General features: G+C 35.9%; 1 protein-coding gene across 7 annotated transcripts in view; it reads right to left on the minus strand.

The window, feature by feature from the left end:
• TENM1 (teneurin transmembrane protein 1) overlaps positions 1-19797 on the minus strand; it is an 867710-nt gene that overhangs the window by 540666 nt on the left and 307247 nt on the right. The window lies entirely within an intron of this gene.

A 19797-nucleotide genomic window follows, 5' to 3' on the forward strand; every position in this document is an offset into this window, starting at 1 on the left:
GAGAGAGAGACAGGCAGACACCTCTCACCTACTGGATCACTCTCCAAATGCCTGCAACAGTGTGCGCCAGGCTAAAGCCAGCAGTGTAGAGATCAATCCAGTTCTCCCAGATGGATAGAAGGGACCAAGTTTCTTGAGCCATCATCTGCTATCTCCCAGGGTGCCCATAAGCAGGAAGCAGGATGAAAGTAGAGCCAGGATTCAAACTCAAGGTCTCTAATTTGAGATGTGAATATCCCCAAGTGGCATCTTTATTTTATTTTATTTTTATAACTTTTATTTAATGAATATAAATTTCCAAAGTACAGCTTATGGATTACAATGGCTTCCCTCCTGCCATAACTCCCCTCCCACACGCAACCCTCCCCTCTCCCGCTCCCTCTCCCCTTCCATTCACATCAAGATTCATTTTCAATTATCTTTATATACAGAAGATCAATTTACTCTATACTAAGATTTCAACAGTTTGCACCCACACAGAAACACAAAGAGTAAAGTACTATTTGAGCACTAGTTATAGCATTAAATCACAATGTACAGCACATTAAGGACAGAGATCCTACATGAGGAGTAAGTGCACAGTGACTCCTGTTGTTGACTTAACAAATTGACACTCTTGTTTATGGCATCAGTAATCACCCTAGGCTCTTGTCATGAGTTGCCAAGGCTATGGAGGCCTTTTGAGTTCACCGACTCTGATCATATTTAGACAAGGCCATGGTCAAAGTGGAAGTTCTGTCCTCCCTTCAGAGAAAGGTACCTCCTTCTTTGATGACCTGTTCTTTCCACTGGGATCTCACTCACAGAGATCTTTCATTTAGGTCATTTTTTTTCCCCCAGAGTGTCTTGGCTTTGCATGCCTGAAATACTTTCATGGGCTTTTCAGCCAGATCCGAATGCCTTAAGGGCTGATTCTGAGGCCAGAGTGCTGTTTAGGACATCTGCCATTCTGAGTCTGCTGTGTATCTCGCTTCCCATGTTGGATCATTCTCTCCCTTTTTTATTCTATCAGTTAGTATTAGCAGACACTAGTTTTGTTTATGTGATCCCTTTGACTCTTATTCCTATCATTATGATCAATTGTGAATGGAAACTGATCACTTTGACTAATGAGATGGCATTGGTACATGCCACTTTGATGGGATTGAATTGGAATCCCCTGGCACGTTTCTAACTACCGTTTGGGGCATGTCCGATTGAGCATGTCCCAAATTATACATCACCTCCCTCTCTTATTCCCACTCTTATATTTAACAGGGATCACTTTTCAGTTAAGTTTCAACACTTAAGAATAATTGTGTATTAATTACAGAGTTCAACCAATAGTATTAAGTAGAACAAACAAAAAAATACTAAAAGGGATAAAGTATTAAGTTTCACCACTGCACCAGCAGCTCACTCCAAACATCTATTTTATTTCTATTTTCTATGAAGATTTTGAAGTATCCTTGTATCTTGAATATAATTCTAACCAAAGGGATGGTCTTGTTGACATAAAATAATACCTATTAATGCAAATTGAAAATTGTTATTATGGCAAATTAACCATGTATTTCAAATAATAAGTGTTCCACAAATTTGGCAAGAAGAAAAGGACAACAACCCTTTGACTGTGGAATCAGCAAAAAACAATTTATTGTAATATTAGATTAAGGGAGAATCAGTTTCTGTACTATCTTCTGGCTGAAACAGTCTCACAAAGGAAGGCTTCTTTATCATACTTTTTGGCTTAGTGAATTGGGAAATAACTTCTTATTAAAATTCTTCCGAAATATATTCTAGGGTGTGGGACTGTAGTCTTTTAATGAGACTACTCTAAAAACTTTGGTAAAGAAAATCTTTAAAGTGGCTCCAATGCAAACTTCTTTTGTCTTTCATATAAGTCACTTTCATGCCAAACATCAAATGTAAATGGCAATCTCTAGCTTTGTAGAGTGCTGGGAAATGGATATGGAGCTCCCCTTAAAGCTTCTGTTTTCAGGAACTCAGAGAATACTACTCAAAACATTTTTCAGGGATAGAAATAAATTTTTCAAATGATCAGAGATTGAGGAAATAATTCTTTGTATATTCATCAGGAACTTCTAAATTTGAATTCCATTTATAGGAAAACATTGCATTCTGGAGAAGATTTTTACTTCTAGCAAGGTAGGGTGACAGTAACCAAATGTACTCTCTTGCCTAAAATGAAAACAAAAACAAAAGCACAGAAAATATATGAAACAACAATTTTCAGACACTGAGCAACAGAAAATGAAGGAAAGTGATTCCTGAGATACGGCAAACAAATGAGATAAGTCCTATGAGTGCTCTAGCTTACTGAGGCTGTCCAGTGGGGCTGGGGTTCTGTGGCCCCTCAGACATAGGTAGAATGTCCTTCACACACAGGCTGTCAGCTGTGGTTGGCAAGCTTGTTTCCAGACTTGCAGGCACATCCCCCACTATAGCTTCTTGTGTTGCATGTGTGACTGTGCGGTTTTAAATCACATCTTCTAGTTGCAATCTTCTACCCAGAGCTAGCAAAGGAGGAGGCTGAGCCCCTAAGGAGAATCAGGCTGTCTCCAAGAGACCCCTGCTATCTCCATTTGCCCCAAGCCAATCAACCTACCATATGTGAAACCTCCGTCCAATGGACACCCCCATAGAATGACCCAGTGAAAAGCTAGCAATGCCTTAAAAAACCTGGGCACTTCCCGAAAGGCAGTGTCCTGTTTGGGCACTCCACCTAGTCTCCTCTCATATCGGATGCTTTGCTGTCGCTTGCCAATCAAATAAAAGTTTCTACTTCTTTGCAAATTGTTTCCTGGCTTTTTATTTCTATACTCAGCTGAGGAAAAGAACCCACGAAGCACACTCCAGCAATCGCCCTCCCCTCTGAGGCCAGTAACACTTACCACCTTCAAACAGTGTCAGCCTTTAGTACAGGGATAGGGCACATAGGTGCCCCTGGGGTGAGAAGATGGACCTAGAAATCCAGGAAGAACAAGCCAACTAGAATTTGCAGTACAAGGGTACTCAAGAAGAGTTACACAGAAAAAGATTTCCAGTGGGTTTCCCCTCTTGATATTTACCAAAGAAATGTGAGCATGTGTCTATTCAAAAAATTGCATGAGTAGCTTACAACAGTTTTACCTGTAAGAGTCAAAAGTTGAAAACAACTTGAAAGCCCATCAACAGGCAAATATAATTACAAACTCTAGTACATCCATGTAATGGGAGGCTTCTGAGACATAAAAGCATTACTATTTTTACTATTACTAATATTATACACAGTGTACTATTACTATATATTGCTACACATAATACATAGAACTTTCAAAATATTTACCCTGAATTTAATAAAGTAGACAAAAAGTCTACTATATGCTTCCATTTATGTAAAACTGCAGATCAATGGTTGCCTACGAGTGTAGTAGGTAGGGAGCTGGGGTTAGAAAGGCATTACAAAGGAATTCAAGTGATGCAGGCAAGGAAGTAGCAATATAGGAAGGACTTGAAGTTTGCCAGCCATGGTCAAGCCACTTGACAGCCCCAATCAGCTGTGCTGCAGCCCTGGGCAGTGCAACAGCCAATGTGTACTCTAAAACCACCACCCCTGTTCCTGTGCCAGCTGAACCAATTTGCATGCTCTGTGAAACCCTCTCCCCCACTGGAATTCCATGTAGCAGAAACCACAACTTATTCCAGGTTGCAACTTAGTACCAGTGACAACTAGATATATCCAACATGTCTGCAGGGTGAGTCCCCATGATGACCTTTAGATCATTTAAATAACATTACCATGGAATAGAACAGGGAGGAGAAAGAAGGGTGGGAGTGTGGCTGGGAGTGAGGGTAGTGTGGAAAGTATCACTATGACTCTGAATCTGCATATAAAATACACGAAATTTGTATACCTTAAATAAAATTTTAAAAAAATTTAAAATGTAACATTACCATGATTGACACTCTAGCTACCATCATGCACATGATGCCATGACACTTTTGAGATTTCCAAAAAAGGGCCTGGAAATGGGTGGTGGTACACAAGCCCTGCTCCCAAATTCCACCCCCTTTGAATATTCAATTAAGCTCCACTCCAGGCATCATCCACTATGCCTTCAGTTGTATAAAAAGATGCCCCCAAACCTTGTTGATTGAAGATCACTCTTTCTCTTCCTTGCCCACACTTATTTGTTAAGTATATACTCCTGCTTTAAATCAGTCCTATTTCTTAGCTCACCTTTATCTTTAGCTCTTCCTTGAATTCTTTCTGGTGTGGAGACAAGGACTTGGACCAAGTCCAGGGGCCACCTCACAACAAAAGAATACTTTTGGAAATGATAAGTGGTGATGTTTTCAAGGGTATATACAGATGCCAAATTTAACAAAGAGCACACTATAAATATGTACAGTTTATTGTACATTAGTTATAACTCAATAAATTTTTGTTTTAGAAAATACATGGGAAAGAAGAATGTTTTCTTCTTGCCTAACTTAAATGTCACATTAGAACACTGGGGACAATGAGAAAGTATCATGTTTGATAAGAGAAAAACCAATCTGTGTTCACAAGCTGCCATGAATAAGGGAAATGACAGATAATTTCTTCTTGAACTGCCTGCCATTTTGCTTTCACTCCAATGGAAGCAGCAAAGCTCAATTATGGACACAAAATCCTGAATGTTTAGATTTTTATAGACTGGTGCTAATATTACCAAAAATTAAAATTAATCATTAGATGGCAGAAGGAATCGCACCAATCTGGGCGAACAATAAAGTCTTATGGCAAATTAGGTAGACTCAAAGATATCAATGACACATGTTTGTCATTTCTACCTTAATAGGTCTTCTCTTTGTTTTATTCTTTATGTCTTTCATAATCCTTGATAATCTTTCCAGTCAAATAGATGTTACTTGATTCAAAGAAGACTAAATGAGATCATATCGTTAACTCGGTGAAAATATAGCCCTACTATATAAACAACCCCTAAATCTTCCTCTCAACAGTGGAAGGTTAATAATGTCCCCTTTGTTTTCCATTAATTTCTACAAGGGCTCTTTAGTAGCATAGTTTAGTCAATGGCAGAATGGATTATCACAAACACTGGCATAGTATTTAAACACTCTTGTAATCAGGAGCAGTTATGACCTCCTTCTCTAGTATAGTAGATCTGAACTGATACAATTATCTTGAGAGTGGTGTTTACATTACATTCCTATCATTACAAGCTCCTATTTAAAATTAGTGGAGAACCATCAGCTTAGGAAACTAATCTATCTCAGTTACCAGGAAATTCACTTGCAGTTGAAGTATGAGATTTTAGTCTTCACCATTTGGACTAGTAGTTATGATTTCAAAGCACACAGTCCTCAGTCCTGAGGCACAAGAGGGTGGAGGTCAAGCTACCTAGGAGCATACAGCTACTTTTACATATTAAAAAGAAGAAGAAAGTAAATCTAAATATAGACTTAGCATCTTCTGGGTACCAGGCCCTGAAACATACATTATTTCATAATCCTTACAGTATGCCAGGTGAAAAAGGTTATTCTCCCTGTTTTTCAAATACAGCAACTGAGGCTCAGAGAGATTAAGTAAATTGTCCAAGGCCACATAGATACTAAGTGGCAAAGCTAACTCAGAACAATTTTAACACTGACTTCTAATCACTTCATACAGCATATGAAGTTATAAGTAGCACATTCAAATTCACAGCCTTGTTCTCATCTGTGCAACGTGCATGTGGCTGATGCTACAATTTCCTGCTTCTTGCCTCCCAGGTTTCATTCAACTTGCTGCTGTCCCCATCTGGATTTTCACAGCCAAGCACCAAAATCCTTTAAGGGATATGGCAGCCAAGAGACAATGGGCATTTTCTCTGTCACTGACAATATGAAGAGACCCTTAAAGTATGCATATATTATCTCCTTGTTCTCATATGAATTGAACACAATTTATACTTCATTTTGAAGTATTATTCTACTTTGTACTCATTCTTATGGATTCACTTCACCAACGTCATGTCACTTTGACTCACTGAAAACAATGATATTTTGGAGCATATTCTATGCTTCCAGACAACACAAACAACATCTGTTTCTGCAGGCAGACAAATAAAAGAAAATGTTGGCCTCTCCTGTGTTTAGCTCCCTAGCACAGAGCAGCTGCCTTGAGGAGAGTTTTGAAATTATTTAACAACATTAACAAAAATGAGAGGAATATTATTCATTGGGAAATGTGTGTTGGAGTATTACTTCAGCACATTATCACCCAGCCAGAGGAGATAATCAAATCAAAATTGGGGGGCATTTCATGTTTACAAGGCAGCAGCATCATCTCAAGCTAAATAGATTGAGCCTAAATCTATAAGCTGCATTATGAGTTTTACATATATCACAGCACACCAAGAAAGCTTTGACTTGAAAATATTCTACAGCTTCTGGTTAAATGTTCAAGAACATTTTTCTTTATTTTAAATTTATCAAGGAAGTATGAAATGAGATAAAGGCATGTTTCACTTTAGTTCACATAATATCACTCAGTGCTAGCACTATAGGAGATATATGTAAAATGCATTTTCCAAAACCTCTCAAAGCTAGAAAGCAAATAAAAATAACAATAACATTAGTGTTTGCGAATTGGAAACTTACGCAGTCCAAACTCTTATTAATGTTGCCCTAAATAATTAATTTGAACAATCAAATTAACATTTCAGTAACCTTAAAAATGGACAATCTACATAGATGAAAGCACATTCAGTTTACAGATTTTGGAAGGATGTGCATGTCAAACAATCTATGAGGATTGCCCAAGGATGTTAACAACATACAGGACAGATGTAATACAAGTCTACATAATGCCTGGATAGTTGATTCCATTTGTTTCCCAAATCCTCATGTTAGGTGAGAAGAAACACAAATAACTCAAAATGTAATTTGATATTTTATTCAATAAGCACTTACTGGGCACCTATTATATGATATACACCATGATAAGATAAAGAGAAGCATACATTTACCTAATTTCAGACTTCCTTGATAAATCTGAAAGAAAGGAAAATGTTTCTAAACATTCAATCAGAAACTGTAGAAGATTTGCAACTCAAAACCTTTCTCTGAATACTGTGATAGGTATAAAATTCTTAATGCAGATTAGAGACTTAGGGTCAAATCAGGCAGATTAGTGAAAAAGGCAAGAAAATATGCTCTGCCCATGCAGGACTGAGAATCCAATGCAGATACAGAAATGACGACAGTACAAGAAGTTAAGTGCCATGGCAGATCTATGCATAAAGGGCTGTGAAGTTCATGGGGTGTGAGAAACTCACTCTGTTTGAAAGACTGAAATAGATTCCAGAGAAGAGCTGATATTTTGAGTTGCATCTTAAAGGATGAATATGCCTCAGGCAGGTTGAAAGGTGGGGGAAGGGTAGGAGGAAGAGCATTTTTAGCAGAAAGTAACATGTGCTCAAAGGCAAAGACGTGTACAAAGGAATGGAGAATTTAAAGAATAGCAAATTTTTTTCTGTAAGGAAGTAGGATGGAGCTAGTTTTCAAAGGGTCTATATGTCATGTTAAGGACTTGGTTCTTATATGGTTCAACTCAGATTCCAAACTGCATTGTGTTCCCGTTTGTATTCATTAATCTGAACACAAGTAACTAAATTGTAAGAATTTATACAAGTCTACAAAGCAGACAAGAAATTATACAGCTATGGATTTTAATTCAGAATATCATAACATTTATTCATTTAGGAAATACTTTTTAATCATCTAATGACAAAGGTGTTTTTCCAGGAACCAGGGAAAAAGCAGTGAACAAAACAGACAAACATGCCATCATGGAAATCATATTCTAGTGGAAATAAATTTGTAATAATGTTGTCAAGACAAAATTCAGTATCAGAGCCACATGGATTTTCATCTGTATACTAATCTGTCTGTGCAGCTTACCTGGGTATTAACTTAGGGTTATTCTAGATGGTCAGGAAAACTGAGCCCTACACAAAATTATTAACATAGGAATTTAGTTTTTTAAAATTTTACTTATTTATTGGAAAGTCAGAATTACAGAGAGAGAGGGAGAGACAGAGAGAAAGAGATCTTCCATCCACTGGTTCACTCCCCAGATGGCCACAACGGCCAGGCCAAAGCCAGGAACCAGGAGCTTCTTCTAGGTCTCCCACATGGGTGCAGGGGCCCAGCCATCCTCTGCTGCTTTCCCAGGCACATTAGCAGGAAGCTGGACTGGAAGTGGAGCAGCCAGAATTCGAACTGGTGCCCATATGGGATTCTGGCACTGGAGACAGAGGCTTAACCCTCTGTGCCACCAGGCTGGCCACAGGAATTTCATTTCTTTCCACCCAAATAAAAAAAGCCATGTCAATTCTGTGTATCCTCTACTATGGGGAGTTGAGGATGCTGGAAAATTGTGCTGAAATACCCCACATTTGGCTCAGTTCCCTTTGTTTTCAGAAGGTTTTCTGGTCAAATACTTGGAAACTTACTATCTTGGAAGAGAGGAACAGGAAAAAGGTGGGAAAAGAAGGATGTAGGGAGTGTTTCAGTAGAATGTTTTTTTGGGGGGGCAGGGCAAGACATAGGAGGAGGAGCTTTTCTAGCCAAGTAGACACTACATGGAACATTGTAACTACCTGAGCCTTCAGAGATGGTGATGTAGTATAGGGTGGGAGGAAAGCAGGGAGGAGGAGGAATCAACTCCATAGCTTATCCACAAAATTATAAGCATATCACTCTTCCATTTCATGTTGTATAATCAACATATAAATGTCCAGTGTGGATACAGTATCTTATATTAATACCAAATAATTTTTGTTCAAAAAATTCCAAATCTGGGCAGGATTATTTAAAACACTCCACTTCTGAACAGTTTAATTTTAGTATTAGGCTAAAATTATACAAAGCTAATTTTCATTCATTGAGGAAATCACTTTTATTTCTTAACTTACATAAAATTCGAATGGGCCTTAGGAGAGATGTGAAAAGAAAACTAACTGAAAAGGCAATTTTGAATTCTAATATAAAATTTAAATAAGAATCATCTATTAGTATTAAAAATATCACTAGATTCCATGGCCATATTTTAACAATAAAATTATAAGAATTATATGTTACTTTACAATAAAAATCAGTTTAAAACTGATGGGAAGCACTGGTATGTGAAAGTTGGCAAAACACCTATCATACATTTCTTTCCTAGTATGGTCATTTAAAAGATAATGAATTTTTATAAGTGGAAGTAGCAACAAGTATCTACTATACACTTAAATATATTTCCAGTGTGATTTCATAAATACATATTTTGTTAATATAAATAAATAAAATAAATCAAACTTCCATACTCCCTCCCAAGTCTCTTCATATTAAACAAAGAAGGAACATTCTTGTTCCCTTGGAAAGGTGACAGAAAACTTCTCAGTGCACAGAGTTACATTAGTGTGGGAGCTAGAGTGCCACGAAACCCCTGGAAGAGGTAATTTACTAAAAGCGCCCCTTACTAGTTTGAGGCCAGTGCCGCGGCTCACTAGGCTAATCCTCCGCCTTGTGGTGCCGGCACACCGGGTTCTAGTCCCAGTCGGGGCACTGGATTCTGTCCCGGTTGCCCCTCTTCCAGGCCAGCTCTCTGCTGTGGCCAGGGAGTGCAGTGGAGGATGGTCCAAGTGCTTGGGCCCTGCACCCCATGGGAGACCAGGAGAAGCACCTGGCTCCTGCCATCATATCAGCACGGTGCGCTGGCCGCAGCACGCCGGCCATGGCGGCCATTGGAGGGTGAACCAACGGCAAAGGAAGACCTTTCTCTCTGTCTCTCTCTCTCACTGTCCACTCTGCCTGTCAAAAAATAAAAAAATAAATAAATAAAAAAATTAAAAAAATAATAAAAAAAGAAAAATGGGGTGAGAGAGTAGCCAGCTTTCTAACAGAAGCAAAGAAAAGAGTCATGCCGGGGCTCAGAGTGTGAGGAGAATTCCAGACTGGTGCTATGCAATAGCAGGTAAAGTGGCCTCCTGCGACGCCAGCACCCCATATGGGTGCTGGTTCAAGTCCTGGTTGCTCTAATTCTGATCCAGCTCTCTGCTGTGGCCTGGGAAAGCAGTAGAAGATGGCCCAAGTCCTTGGGCCCCTGCACCCATGTGGGAGACCCAGAAGAAGCTCCTGGCCTGGAATCAGCTCAGCTCCAGCCATTGCAGCCAACTGGGGAGTAAACCTGCAGATAGAAGACCCTCCCCCCTCTCTCTCTCTGCCTCTCTGTTGCTCGGCCTTTAAAATAAACAAATAAATCTTTTCAAAAAAGAGAGAATTCCAATATACTGTTTTGTCTAAGCAACTAAAATTGAAAAGGTCTAATTTAAGCCAGTGTTAAAGACAATAGAGAATGGACATTCAGTAAGTGCCTACTTTGCACCAGACACTGTGCTAAGCCTTTTGCATGCATTTCCCTTGTAAAGCTATAATAATCACAATGGCTCAGAGAGGTAGGCATTATTCACTTTACAGATGAGATAAGAGAGTCAAGTAACTTGCCAAGGTAAGGAACATTGCCAATAAAAAGTGGAGATAGAATTTTATCACAGATGTGCTCCTATCTAAACTAGGCAAGTCAGATCTTTAGATACTTATACTCCAGCTGCATCTGTCCTAATCATTGTATGCATTTTATCCTACATGCATTTCCTTGCATGGAAAGCTCTACTTCCCCTTAACTGAGTGTTGAAGTCCAATCTCTCTTTCAAGGCTCACTCAAATCATTACTTTTTAAAGGCCTGCTGAAGCCGGAGTTAATCAGCCCTTTCTCCATTCTTCCACAGTCCTCTGTTTAGTCTTTTATTCTGATACTCATTATTGCATGCTCTGTAGTAGTTCTTTGGTTTGTTTGTTTCTTCTATCGCTAGACTTAGCAGAGAGGTAACAGGACTATGCAAGTATTTATACTTTACAGCACCCATAATATTACCATTTTTTAAAGTGATATTATGATGTCCTTCAAATACGATTGCAGGATAAATAAATTATGGCAGAGTCATACAATGGGATGCTATATAACCTTGAAAGTAAATGATTTATCTCCATATTAAACTAATGGAATCTTGCCAATATAGTATTGTGCACAAAAGCAATATTCAGAAAAATACATATGATTCTATTTATAAAAATTTGAAAATATGCAAAACTAAACAACATATTGTTGAAGGATGCATACGTACATGGAATAACTATTTTTTAAAATGAGGAAATGAAAACACAGTTCAAAATAAGGCATACCTGGTAAAGAAGTGACGGAGGAGGGTTCAAATCTGGAAAGATCATACAGAGAGCCAAAACAGTACTAGTAAGTAATGTTCTCTTTCTTAATAAGGGAGGTGCTGAATACATAGAATGTTAATTATTGGATTCCAACAGACCAACATTTGTAACAAATTGGCTTTTTTCCCTCTAGCCTTCTATGATGAGGAAGAAGTAAACAAAAAACGAATCCTTTCATTTCAAGGATGCAATCAATGGGAGTAGCTACCAAGGGCTTTTCTGCAGTGAAAAATAAAATTAAAAAAAATTGGCATCAGAGTGTCCTGGGTTTGAATCCTGACTACAAATGAAGAACTTGTTCCTATTATTAAGGTTCCAGAAAAAAGAAAAAATATACAGAATGAAGAACGTAAGACACTTAAGATAGACAGTTGTAGCATGAAAGTTCAAAAATGTTTCCTAGATATAACACTGGTAGAAATGAAGTCATTTCATAAAGATTTTCAACAAAAATTGAAATAAAAAATTATGACTAATTCTGTATCAAATATTAAGTATTTTTTGAGTACCATTCTCAGAAATGATAATACAAAAGATTGTAATATTTTACATTTCCACCCATAGTAGACACAAATACTTGCTTCCACATATTCTCGCCAATAGTGTATGTTATTGATCTTTTTTCCTTTTGCCCAGTTAGTGAAAAAGATTATCTCATTTTACTTGTATTTTATTCATGTGTATTTATACTTACACACTTTCATTTGAACACATATTCAAACATTTACTGGTAATGTGTAGTTTTTTATTTTTATATAGAATGTGCTCTTAATATATATTGTATTTGGTATGTATCAAATAGTATATTCTAAGCTATTTCTTTACCCCTTACGATTGGTTATGGATGTAAATCTGTCAGTTTTTTTTTTTTTTTTTTTTTTGCCTTTATAGGTTCTGTTTCATGCTTCACTTGGGAAGACCTTCAATGTAACAAAATGAAACAAAAAAAAATACCTCCTATCCATTTTCCCTTAATTCCACTCCCTTTAGCTAATGACTAAATAATGCTATCAACTTCAGCTCCCTCTGACACCACCAAGAGAGATCAAATCCTTTTCACTCAGGAAGAGCTGCTGTTGCTTTTTCTCTCTTACTCTCATTTATACTATATAGAAGATTTTAGAAATTATGAAAAATTTCTTATAACAATTCAATAATAAGCATGTGCTTAAAGACGAAATAACTTCCTGTCTGTCTCCTTCAGTCTTTTCAGAAGACAAATGATATAAATTGTAGAGTTTCTTTCCTTACCTGTCTCTAAACACATATTAATATCCACAAATATATAAACACCTATAAAGAGAATTTCTCCTTATTTTTATGAACATGGAATTTCTTGTATCATACTATACTTATTTTCCATATTGATATGATACAGATGTTTCTCTAAGATAGTATATATTTCTAATTTTTTCAGATTCAAGAAATATTCTGTTATAAATGTGCCATTAATTATTTATGATGCCCTATTGTTAGACATCAAGGTTTTTCCCTTTTGCTGTTATTGCCTCTGCAAATAATGTTGCATTAATTGTCCTCATTTCTCTTTCTAACACCATGAGTCTGGGTCCTATTATTTCCCCCTTTCTTCTTACTCCCAGTCCAGTGTTTGCTGAAATAGTTACTATATTCAGGTATAAGCTTGTGTTATTTAATATGGCAACCACTAGTCTCATGACTACTGAGCATTTGAAATGTGAATTAGTAGCCTGAATTAAGATGTGCTTCATGTACAAAATATATAAGAGATTTCTAAGAACTGGTATAAGAATTCAAAATAACTCACTAATAATTTTTGCATTTAGTAATCAATAAAATATTTCAAGTATTTGAATAAAATAAGTTATCTTCATCTGTTTCTTTCTACTGATATATAATATACTATATGTATATATCTACTATATAATGCAAGCCATAAATATAATTTATATAGTTTATATATATATATATGTGTGTATATATATATATATCCCCCTTTATCCATGAGGGATATTACCCAAGACTTCAGTGGATGCTTGAAGCCTTGGATAGTACTGAATACTATAAATACTAAGTTTTTTCACTATATACACATCTATTATAAAGTATAATTTACAAATTCTGCACAGTAAGAGATAATGAGCATAAAGCAGAATAATTACAATATATAGTAATTTAAACATCACTTTCACGTTTTTCATTTATGGCTTCTCTTTGACATATCCAGACTGCTAGCATCACTCCTCTTGCACTTTGGAGACATTATTAAGGAAAATAAGACTTACTTGAAAACAACCACTGTGATATCACCACTGAATGATAACCAAGATGGCTACTAAGTGACTAATGGGTAGGTAGCATATACAACAAGAATACACTGCACGGGGAGGGGGGCATGAGTCATATCCCAGTTGGGAGAGAGGAGAATAGCACAAGATTTCATCATGCTACTCAGAATGTTGCACACTTTAAAACTCAGGAACTGTTTATTTCTGAAATTTTCCATTTAATATTTTTGGACCATGGTTCATCAAAAGTAACTAAAACCATAAAAGAGACAAACTACAGAAAATGAAATTGTAGATTAAATCCCTACTATATTTTCATTGGACAGCTCTTTACTAGAATGCTATTACATTTCCTTTGTAAAATATTTTTTCTGTTTAAAGACTTCTAGTTTGGTACTTTATCTTAGGCAATCTGCCTTTCCATTTAATTAGTTTTCCAGAGAGCCAGGTTCATTGCTTATCACTGCTTTGTCTCTGCTCCTGAGATAGTAATTCTGATTCCTGTATTGTCAAACACTTTTGTCAATAGAGTATGAGAGTGATATATTTGTTTGAATTCCTGCATGTCCTAAGACATCTTTCTATGATCCAAACAGCTAAATGATATCATGATTGGGTAATAAGATACTTTGCTTATGGTACTCTTCTCTTGGAAATTTCTAGATTCTACTTCATTGTCTTCTAGTTTCCATATCTTTCTGCTAGGGAGTCTGCAATATTTTCACTTAATTCTTGGAGTTAAGAAATTTCATCAGTGTATGTTTCAATGTAGAACAATGTACCCCTGTTCTATACATTTTATAGATCAATTTTGGCTTTTGTAATTCCACATTTAAATTTTGTGATTAACTTCACCTTTCATCTTTATTAGTTTTGTTTGACTATTGTTTGTTAGTTGAAACATTTTTAAATTATTTCTTTAAATTCACTGAATGCTATAAAATATCCTTTGTTTATGGTTTTACCTATATCCTGGAGGAAGTAAAATCATTTGTGCTTATTTTAAGTAATTTTATATTTGTTTTGATTTCCACTTTATCCAAAAGTTATTTATAAAAGCTATTGCATAGTTTAAAGGTTTTTAATTTATTTTATCATGTTTTAATTATAGATTTATAGCTTTATGAAATTCTTATCAGAGAATGTGACCTGTCAGTTCTCCACTTGAGAATTTATTAAAGTTTTCCTTGTGGCAAAGTACATGATTAATGTTTGTACAGGTTTCAGGGGCATAAGATATGAATGTGTATTCTTTGGCATTCGAGTCTATAATTCTATAAATTCATCAAGATATAAGATCAGGCTTCATAATTATTCAAAATCTTTGTATTATTTGTTTGCTTCTTATCTTTCAAAATTCTGAGACTTGTGTTCCACAATTGTCATTACAGTTTACTCAGATGTTTCATGTATCATTCTAAATAGTTATATACAATAATATTTGTTTAATTAATTAATCTCTTTAACATTCTATTTCAATGTATTTGGCCTTACATGTCAATTTATCATATATTAGTTATTAATCTGACCCAACTCTTTATTGAAAATTTCCTGGCATAATTTTGTTCATTCCCTTATTTTGAAGGATTTCTATAATTTGTTTAATGTTTGTCTCTTTTATGTTTATTTAGCTACAATTTATATATCTGAGTTTTTTTCTGGGAATAAAAGATGTAAACTATATTATTTTGATAAGCACAAGATCTTAATCATAGTGTCATAATTTATGCTTAGTGTATTTGTGGTAGGCAGAATAATCTCCCTGAAGATAATATACCCAGGCCTAATCCTCTCAACATGTGACTGTTAGGTTGCATAGCAAATGACGTTTGAAGATGGAATTAAGGTTGCTAATCATCTGACCTTAAGATCAGGGTTATCTGAGTGTACCTGATGTAATCAGAGGGGTCCTTAGAAGTAGTAGAGTAAGACAGAAGGGTCAGAAGTGATAAAATGTTAGAAGATGGGTCAAAGAGATATAAAATCGGTGACTTTGAAGATGTAGGAAGAGATCATAAGTCCAGAAAAGCAAGCAACCTCCAGAGGCTGGAAAATGCAGGGGAATATATTCTCACCTGGAGCCTTCCCCAACGAATATAATTTTTCTGACTCCTTGATTTTAACCTGGTGAGACTCATTTCAAACTTCTGACTTCCAAAATGGTAAGATAACAAATTTGTGTCATTTTAAGCCATTAAATTCATGATAATTTGTTATAGTGGCAATAGAAAATTAATACAATATTATAAAATGTAGATAATAGTATATTTCCAAATTACTGAGGGCAGTGGATGGATAATGGAGAGAAGTCAATTAAAAATTAAATAAGGAAATTAATATTATTCTGTTATCTATTCTTCTTTCCATTTCCTTATTTAATTTTTGAAATGACTTTTTCTCTCTCATCTACTCCTCCTCAGCAGCAATTTGCAAATTGACTGGTATCTTTATTTTATATTTCAATCTAAATTAACAAAACCTTTCAGTCATAATTCCCCATTCCTTTTGCACTCAGAGTAATTGAAGTCTTACTATCCTTTTAATCTATGAGCAATAGATAACATGGAGATTATCCTCAAGGAGGGGGTGGCAGGAAATAGGTAAAATTTAATCTTATTTTCCTTTTGTTTTCTCCTTTTTATTGTCCCTTTCCTTTATCATCAGTCCTCTGCTATCAACCAAGTACATAATGTTCAGTGCTTTCTACCATGTAGCTTCTTCCTGGCATGACCTTCCTGGCAAATATCTTATGCTCAAATCCAATTTTCCTCTTCTCCCCCCTTAAGAGTTACCTGTTCCGTATCCTGTTCATTCATTCAAGGGCCATTGTATTTTGGTTTGCAAGCCGTGAATAAGTTCATGCTGCTAATAAATTCAACATTATTTATATATGGAACAACAGCTTAACCTTTTCTAAGTGCTTTTGTTTTTCAGAAGGGGACAAAACTTAACAGAAAAAAAAATGACTCTTCAAGGTTGGAAATTCTAGGCATTGGGGCATGTTATATACGAAGGCATTTGTTGTTGGGACAAGGGAGGGGGCTCTGTGCCATACCGCATCATGCAGTCTAAGTGAACTCCTATTCCACCCGTGTGAAATCAAACAAGTGACAACAGAGTATGAACCATCCAAACAAGCGAGATACCCTGGCCATGGAGGCTATTGTGCCCCAGGGCAGCTTGAGGGCAACCACATGAACAGATAATTGGGCTTGTGAGCTGACAAAACAACTTGTACCCACACGGTTAAACAACTGTAATTCACACTGAATCTAGCAGAGATTCGATTGTTTACTGCTATAAAATTAAGTCAATAAAACTTATAAATATGGAGAGTGAAGAAACATAATGTGGCATAGGATATCTTATATCATAGAATATGAATAAAAACTATTATACTGTAGAAATACATTTTAATAATGTACTTAAGAATATTTATACTTTGAATGATTTTCATGACAGGTCTTTTCCTACTCTCCCTTCAGTATTATGACTGGATTTTCTCTTCTAAACCTATATTAGATTAATAAATTATTTGGATTTTAAAGGCTATGGTGAATTATAGACTTAACTAAAACATGGACTTCTAAAGTGGCCTGTATGCTTCCACACTGACAGAATTTAACTACCATTATGAATTACTTGTTAATTATGCTGTTTATATTTTATATGCATACTTGAGACTTTTATATGTTTAGGATGTTTCACTTCTTTACTGCTGAAAGACTCCCCCTCCCCCCCCCCCCCCACCCGCCGTGTGTGTGTACGCGCCCTGCACTGGGTTATATTTTAAAATGAAAAAAAGGAAAAGGAGGTAATGTAGAGTTTTGATTATTGTTTAAATGGTAATTAAATCACAAAAAATAAGCAAAGTGAAAAACAAATGAAGAAAATCACTTAAATATAGCTAAGGCTTGCAAATGAATAAAGAGTTCACAACAGAGACTAAATTTTCAGCATTGAATCATAACTTTGGAGTTGGAAGGAGATTTTCAGACTATGTTGTCTAGTGGGTCACAAATTCAAATACTTACACAGGGTAAATAAGTAATATGAATGAGTGAAGTGGATCAGATATGATGATATTAATTGGTGGGGGCTGTGGAGATTGAGAGAATTCATGCTTTAAGAGATGGGTGATGCTACTCAAAGGTTGCTAGACTTTCCAGTATTTTGACACAAGTTGGAAATTGGTAATTATTTGGAAACCTCTTGCTTTTAAATCTGGGTAATTAATACAAATTTTAAAATATTATTATCCAAAATACATGTCTGTGAGAAACATAGGGTACATGGGATGCCATATTTAAATCTCTGATCAAGTCCAACACTATTATTCTGTAGAAAATAATATGGAAACCTACAATAAGTCACTCAAGTGCTGGCCACAAAGAGAAAAATACATGGAGTTCGAACTTGGGCTGATCTGAGTTCCGATTCTTGCTCTGTTACATTATCACTAGGTAATCTTAGTCATGTTTTAAAGAGTCTGTAATCCTCAATTTCCATTTCTTTAAAATGAAGAAAATACTACTTATTGCATAGCTACTTATGAAGATTAAATAAGGATATTATGTAGAAAGTGTCCATGGTAGATCTCAACACATAGGAAATATCAAGTATTTGTACGTCTTTCCACCACTTGGTGTCCCTACCTTGATTTATTATTATTTTTAATGGAAATTTTCTTTACCTAGAATTATATTATGCTCTACCTCCTACTGTAATGTAAGCTTCGTGAAAGTAAGACATTTGCTTATTTCTTTTCACTGCTGTAGTCTCAGCTCTAAAAGTCATTCCTGAAACATGCTACATGTTCAATAAATATATTCTGGATAGATTAATGATTTCCCCAATTAATACCACATTGACTCTTACCCTTTAATGAATGAACAAATGCAAGTATATATATGTAGTTGTTATCAGAGTTCAAAAACCAAATGCTGTACCTGGAACTTCAATTCATATCAGATTCCTTCTCCATGGTTATTTCTAGTATGTTATTAATGTCTTCAAAAAGTATTCTATGTTTTACATGGATATATTTCTATTTTTTGTTTATAGAGAATGAAATATTTGAGGGAACAGCCTTTTAAAGGCACTATGTTCCTCACATTACTATTGAATTGGATGATTAAAGGTACTTACAGTGCTCTATTGATTACTCTAGGTTTTTTGTGCTAACTAAAAAAAAACTAGATTTCTGTATCATAACACCACTTTTACATTTATCTAGCATATTGTACTTAAAATATTGTCAAATGAACACTCATAACTACAAATTTCCTTTGAATCTCACATCAACCCTGTGAGGTAGGGCTGGAAATATTTTTCTTCATTTAATAGAGATGTCAGACACACCCAGTGACAAATAACTTAAGTCATAATGTGAATAACTACAAGATTCCGCAATAAACCATAGTATTAAGGTGTTATTTTATATTCACAGGGCCTATCCGAGACTTTCCTACACAACTACATTATCCTACAATCTGGATTTTGCCTTTCTCCCCTCCCCCCCGCCTTGTAGGAAGTGTTCTTTGCTCTAAGTGACTACATAACGAAGTAGGAGAGAAAGACACTAGTGCAAGTGTAATATCAAGCTTATCCACCCTGCCTAGCTATTGGAATTTGCTGGTGAGCTCTGGAAGATACCAAATCTTGGATAAATTGAGGGAGAGGTCTGGACAGCGAACTCTTTGCAAGTTCCCACGGGATTCTGATGTAGAGCCAAGGTTGAATTGTTTTCAATATGAATAATTTCCCCTTTTCACTCCACCTCTTTAATTTCTACCTATCTGTTGTGTTGTAGGATAAGTTCCAATTGCCTTATGAACACTCCCCCCAATATATTACTATAATTGATCTCTCCCTTTCCTAACATCATGAAATACTCATCCATCTCCCAATATGACATTTGATTAAATATAGCCCTGTCACTATTTTTGTTACTTCAAGGATGCCAACCCCGTGAAGTACCTGAGGGGATTGTTTATTGTCTATCTTCTCTTAGATCTCCCTTGTTTCTAACTTGGTACCAGGTACATGGTTAACATATAATAAATATTTGCTGACTTTTAATTGTTGGTTTTGCCTAGTAGACTGGGCCTATATATACTGTGAGTTCTGTCAACAGAGGCTGTAAAAACTCTGCCAGAGATTGTGTCTGCATAAAAATAAGCCTCTGGCATAAAATGTGTTATCTACCTCTAGAGAACTTACTTGCAGG

Source organism: Oryctolagus cuniculus, chromosome X (genome assembly GCF_964237555.1).
Source record: "Oryctolagus cuniculus chromosome X, mOryCun1.1, whole genome shotgun sequence".
In the NCBI taxonomy this organism is placed as follows: Eukaryota; Metazoa; Chordata; class Mammalia; order Lagomorpha; family Leporidae; genus Oryctolagus; species Oryctolagus cuniculus.